Source organism: Tenrec ecaudatus, chromosome 3 (genome assembly GCF_050624435.1).
Source record: "Tenrec ecaudatus isolate mTenEca1 chromosome 3, mTenEca1.hap1, whole genome shotgun sequence".
In the NCBI taxonomy this organism is placed as follows: domain Eukaryota; kingdom Metazoa; phylum Chordata; class Mammalia; order Afrosoricida; family Tenrecidae; genus Tenrec; species Tenrec ecaudatus.
The window spans coordinates 6,561,636-6,568,042 of NC_134532.1; the positions used below are offsets into that span (position 1 = coordinate 6,561,636).

Below are 6,407 nucleotides of genomic sequence, written 5' to 3' on the forward strand. Positions count from 1 at the left end.
TGAGACCTTGATAATTTATAAATCATTATTTTGTCATATCTTGCCCTGTCCGACATCTCCCTTCACCCACTTTTCTGTTGTCCGTCCCCCAGGGAGGAAGTCACATGTAGATCCTTGTAATCGGTTTCCTCTTTTCAACCCACAATCCCTCTACCCTACCAGTATCGCCACTCACACCCCTGGTCCTGAAGGTATCATCCGCCCTGGATTCCCCATGCCTCCAGCTCCTATCTGCACCAGTGTAAATCCTCTGCTCTATCCAGAATTCAAGGTAGAATTCAGATCATGAGAGTGGGGGGGTGGGGGTGGGGGGGGAGAGGAGGAGAGGAAGCATTTAGGAACTAGAGGAAAGCTGAATCCTTCATCAGTGCAACATCGCACCCTAGCTGACTCATCTCCCCCCCTAGACTCCTCTGCAAGGAGATCTCCAGTGGCCGACAAATGGGCTTTGGGTCTCCAGTCTGTACTCCCCCTTCATTCACTATGGTAAGATTTTTTTGCTCTGATGATGCCTGATAACTGATCCCTTCGGAACCACGTGATCACACAGGCTGGTGTGTTCCTTCATGTGGGCTTTTCTGTTTCTGAGCTAGATGGTCGCTTGTTTATCTTCACACCTTTAAGACCCAAGACGCTATATTTTTTTATAGCTGGGCACCATCATCTTTCTTCACCACATTTTCTTATTCACTCTCTTTGTCTTCAGTGGTTGTGTAAGGAGGGTGAGCATCATAGAATATCAATTTAATAGAAGAAAGTATTCTGGCATTGAGGGAATACTTGAGTAGAGGGCCAATGTCCTTCCACCACCTTAATACTAAACCTATAAATATGGTTACATAGCTCTATTTCCCCATCCTCATATATATTTGCATATGTACATGTCTTTGTCTAGACCGCTATACATGCCCTTTGCCTCCCAGCTCTTTCCTCTATTTCCCTTGACTTTCCTCCTTTCCCACTCTCATGCTCCGTCACCACTTGGATTTCAGCAGTACCTCTTGGTTACATTACCCTTGATCATGCCCTACCAGGCCTGCCACCCCTACCTCACCACCAATTTGGATCACTTGTTGGTTCCCTTGTCCCTGGGTTTCTTAACACCACTTCCTTAACCCCACCTCCCCCTATCTCATTCCCCCCTGGAACTGTCGGTCTCATTGTTTTTCCTCCAGCTTGTTCATCCAGCCTATCTTATTTAGACAGACCTGCGGAGATAATAACATGCACAAAAACAAGACAGAGCAAAACCAAGCAACAATATACAACACAACAACAAAACACTGACAAAGAACAAAACAAAGCACAATAAGAATGAAGAACTTGTAGTTAGTTCAAGGATCATTCGTTGGCCTTTGTTTTTGTTGTTTTGTTGTCTGGTTGTATACTGTTGCTTTGTTTTCCTCTGTCTAGTTTTCGTGCATGTTAGTGACTCCACAGGTCTGTCTGAATAGGACAGGCTGGATGAACTATCTGGAGGAAAAACAACGGGACCGACAGTTTTGGGGGGACTTGGGGTGGGGGGGTAGGGGGGGTAAGGAAGTGGTGTTAACAAACCCAGGGACAAGGGAAAAACATGGGACCCCAAATGGTAGAGAAGGGGGAGTGGCAGGCCTGGTGGGAAATGATCAAGGGTAAGGTTGCTTAGAGAAGAGGTATACTCTAGCCCAGGTGGCGATGAAGCATGGTAGTAGGGCAGGAGGAGGGTCAAGGGAGATGGAGGAAAGAGCTAGGAGTCAAAGGGCATTCATGGAGGTCTAGACAAAGACATGTACATGCAAATATATATAGGAGGATGGGGAAATAGATCTATGTGTCTATATTTATAGGTCAAGTATTAAGGTGGCGAAAGGACCTTGGGCCTCTACTCAAACACTCCCTCAATGCATGAATACCTTCTTTTATTAAATTGGAACTCTATGATGCTCACTCTCCCGACACAACGGCTGGAGCCAAAGTGTGTGAACAAGTAAATGTGGTGAAGAAAGCTGATGGTGCCCGGCTATCAAAAGAGATAGTGACTGGGGTCTTAAAGGCTTGAAGATAAACAAGCGGCCATCTAGCTCAGAAGCAACAAAGTCCACATGGAAGAACACACCAGCCTGAGTGAGCGAGTGGTCCCAAAGGGATCAGTTACCAGGCATCAAAGAACAAAAAATCATATCATTGACTGCACACCTCCATGATAGGATCGCTGAAGACAAATGGGTGCATAAGCAAATGTGGTGAAGAAAGCTGATGGTGCCCGGCTATCAAAAGAGATAGTGTCTGGGGTCTTAAAGGCTTGAAGGTGAACAAGCGGCCATCTAGCTCAGAAGCAAATAAGCCCACATGGAAGAAGCACACCGGCCAGTGCGATCACGAGGTGCCCAACGGACCAGGTATAAGGCATCATGCAAAAAAAAAAAAAAAGATATAAGTGTGTGTATGTATGTGTATATATGTGTATATGTATATATGTATGTATATATATATCATATTAAATGAAGGGGGAAGTGCAGCGTGGAGACCCAAGGCCCAAGTGTCGACCAATGGAGATCCCCTCATAGAGGGGTTTAGGAGAGGAGATGGGTTAATTAGGGTGTGAGGTAGTATCGATGAAGAACACAGCTTTCCCCCAGATCCTGGATGCTTCCTCCCCCCAACTACCATGATCCGAATTCTACCTTGCAGGGCTGGATAGGACAGAGGCTGTACACTGGTGCATATGAGGGTTGGAGGTACAGGGAATCCAGGGTGGATGATACCTTCAGGACCAAGGGTGTGAGGGACGATGCTGGGAGAGTGGAGGGTGAGTGGGTTGGAAAGGGGGAAGTGATTACAAGGATCCACATGTGACCTCTTCCCTGGGAGAGGGCCAGCAGAGAAGGGGGGAAGGGAGACTCCGGATAGGGCAAGATATGACAAAACAACGATGTATAAATTACCAAGGGCATATGAGGGAGGGGGAAAGGGGAGGGAGGAGGGGAAAAAAAAAGAGGACCTGATGCAAGGGGCTTAAGTGGAGAGCAAATGCCTTGAGAATGATTGGGGCAGGGAATGTATGGATGTGCTTTATACAATTGATGTATGTATATGTATGGATTGTGGTAAGAGTTGTATGAGTCCCTAATAAAATGTAAAAGAAAAAAAAAAAGAGTGTTTTCCAGTCCAGTCTGTTGGGGCACCACTACCTGGCCCCAAAGTCCACCTTCAGCATTCCCTGGGGACCTTTCCCTCCATTCCCTTGCTGTTCCGCTGTACTCCCCCAGTGCTTTGCTCTGTGTGGGATCAGGTCGGGTGAAATTCCCACACTGTGTCTCAGGTATTGTTCCCTGTAGGGCTATGGTCAGTAAGGGTCATCATGTCTCATAGTGGTCCTCTCTGGCCATGTGGTCCTCTCTGTGGACTGGCTGCTCTAATTGGGGTCATTTTCCTCAGGGCCTGGTGGGCCAGGATGTGCTCCACTCTCTCCTACTCCCCCTTCATCTGCTCCTGTGTATTCCAATCAGATATTTCCCTCTCCTGGAGCTGCAGATTCAATGCCATCCTTTGAAATAAATTCTTCGGGGGGTGAGGGACAGGCATCCACTTAGTATTTGGTATTGGGGCCAGCCCCCCAGACCTCTCCCATGGTTCCTTACTCCACGCCAGAATGTTGCATTTAAGTTTCTATGATTTTGTAGTAAAACTTTTTTACTTACTCTCCTACAGTTAAGCCTCAAAACATGGATTCCATATTTTTTAATTTGTCTGTTCACTAAAATGTATCAGTCACCTTAAATTAATACTCACTATACTTTGGAGGCCATATGTGAACATTAGCATAGAAAAATTTGAGTCCCAATGACATGATAGATGCTATTCCAAAAAGTAAGAAGAAGAGATGTCAATTGCACTACTTAGATACTCACAAGCCAACACCTTTGGGAGGTTGTTGGATGGACGTATGGGAACTGATGTCCCAGGAATGCAGGGATGAAGTAGTTTTAATCGACTCTAGTTGTCTTTTAGAAACACTAGAAACTTATCTGCGAAAGCACAGATTCTGCACTGACTGCAAAAACAAAGTTCTCCGAGCGTACAATATCCTGATTGGCGAGCTTGACTGCAGCAAAGAGAAGGGCTACTGCGCTGCCCTTTACGAGGGCCTCTGGTGCGGCCCCCATGAGCGGCACGTGCACGTCTGCTGCGAGACGGACTTTATTACACATCTCTTGGGTCGTGCTGAGCCAGAGTTCACAGGAGGGCGGAGAGAACGACATGCTAAGACAATAGATATAGCTCAAGAAGAGGTTCTGACCTGTCTAGGAATTCACCTCTATGAAAGACTCCACCGAATCTGGCAAAAACTCCGGGCAGAAGAGCAGACGTGGCAGATGCTGTTCTATCCTGGTGTTGATGCTTTACAAAAGAGCTTTGAGATGACTGTGGAAAAAGTACAGGGTATAAGTCGATTGGAACAGCTTTGCGAAGAATTCTCAGAGGAGGAACGAGTAAGAGAGCTCAAACAAGAGAAGAAACGCCAAAAACAGAAGAACAGACGAAAAAACAAGTGTGTGTGTGACATTCCTGCCTCTTTACAAACAGCAGATGAGAAGGAAGTAAGCCAAGAGAAGGAAACAGACTTCATAGAAAATAGCTGCAAAGCTTGTGAAAGTACTGAAGATGGCAATAGTTGCGTAGAAGTAATTGTTACCAATGAAAATACATCATGTACCTGTCCTATCAGTGGCAATCTTTTGGGGTCCCCTAAAATAAAGAAAGGCTTATCTCCACCCTGTAATGGTAGTGACTGTGGATATTCGTCTAGCATGGAAGGGCGTGAAACAGGTTCTCGGGAAGGTTCGGATGTAACCTGCACTGAAGGCATCTGTAATCATGATGAACATGTTGATGATTCCTGTGTTCATCACTGTGAAGACAAGGAGGATGATGGGGATAGTTGTGTTGAATGGTGGGCAAATTCTGAAGAGAACAACACAAAAGGAAAAAATAAAAAGAAGAAAAAGAAAAGCAAGATGTTGAAATGTGACGAACATATCCCAAAGCTTGGAAGCTGTATTACAGACCCAAGCAGTCGAGAGAGCTCAGGAAGTAGCGTGCACACAGTGTTTCACCGTGACAAGACCAAAGAAGCACATGCAGAAAGCTGTTGCAGGTCTGAGAGGGCCGGGCAGCCCCTGCCTTGGTTCGAGCACAAGAAAAACATACCACAATTTGCAGAACCTACAGAAACGTCATTTGGTCCTGATTCTGGAAAAGGTGCCAAGAGCTTAGTTGAACTCCTTGATGAGTCTGAATGTACTTCAGATGAGGAAATCTTTATCTCGCAAGATGAAATACAGTCATTTATGGCTAATAATCAGTCTTTCTACAGCAACAGAGAACAATACCGACAGCATCTGAAGGAGAAATTTAATAAATACTGCCGCTTAAATGATCACAAGAGGCCCATTTGTAGTGGCTGGTTGACAACAGCTGGAGCAAATTAAACAAATAAAATAGCTCTGTCTTTCAATGAAACACTCGAGATGACTACTGGGCCTTCTCTTTCAAAAGACTTCATTTAGTGACTTATCGCAACATTTTATCTTAAATCAATGTGATTCTTTCTTGTTTGGGAAGATGGTGGAGGTACCTTGATTAGTTCTATCAAGCTTGTGTCTTTAGTTGCGTGGCTGCGCAGGCCTGCATATGATTTAAGCCATCTCTTTTCATTAAATGTTTCTCTTCCTGTGAAACTTACTAAAGCAACCTAGTGGCAAAAAGTAATGTTGTACTTAAACTTCTATACAGAAATGACAATGAGCTGAATATATGGTTTTGCAAAGTAGACATCCACTTGCGAAATGTTTGGATGTAATGTTGAAGCGCAATGTGCAAAATTGAAAAATAAAGAGTATTTATTAATATGCATAGTAAAAAAAATTGAGTCCTTCGATGTGCATGCTCCTGCTAAATGGTGATGCTCTATTGGTGATGCTGAGGGGAAGTACACAGAAGTTTGTTGTCTGTTCTTTATTCTTTTATATTCTTTGTGGACCTTAAAATAGCCTGTTATAAACAAAACATCTTGAGTTCACGCTTTATGACTCACGCTCTCCCTCTGGTGGTAATTTCTGCAACTGCAGATTATTTCCTGGGATGTCCTTTGGTTGAAATAAGTTTCATTGACATATAATTCACATATTACACAATTCAATGATTTAAGCATATAAAAGAATTGTTCAACCATAATCACAGTAAGTATTAGGATATTTTCTTCATTTTTAAAAACAATTTTTTTAGTACTTCATCCACATATCATACAATTCAATAGTTCAATCATATCAAGAAGAGTTGTACAATCATTACAATTTTAGCATTTTATTCTTTCTTTTACTCATCATTAGCTCCTTGTTTCCTCCCCAAACTCCCATTCCATG

The 6,407-nt window shown here is 43.9% G+C and overlaps 1 pseudogene; it reads left to right on the top strand.

The window, feature by feature from the left end:
- The first annotated feature begins 3,860 nt into the window (after window positions 1-3,860).
- On the top strand, window positions 3,861-5,764 carry LOC142443247 (gametogenetin-binding protein 2 pseudogene; annotated as a pseudogene).
- The last annotated feature ends 643 nt before the right edge of the window (window positions 5,765-6,407 follow it).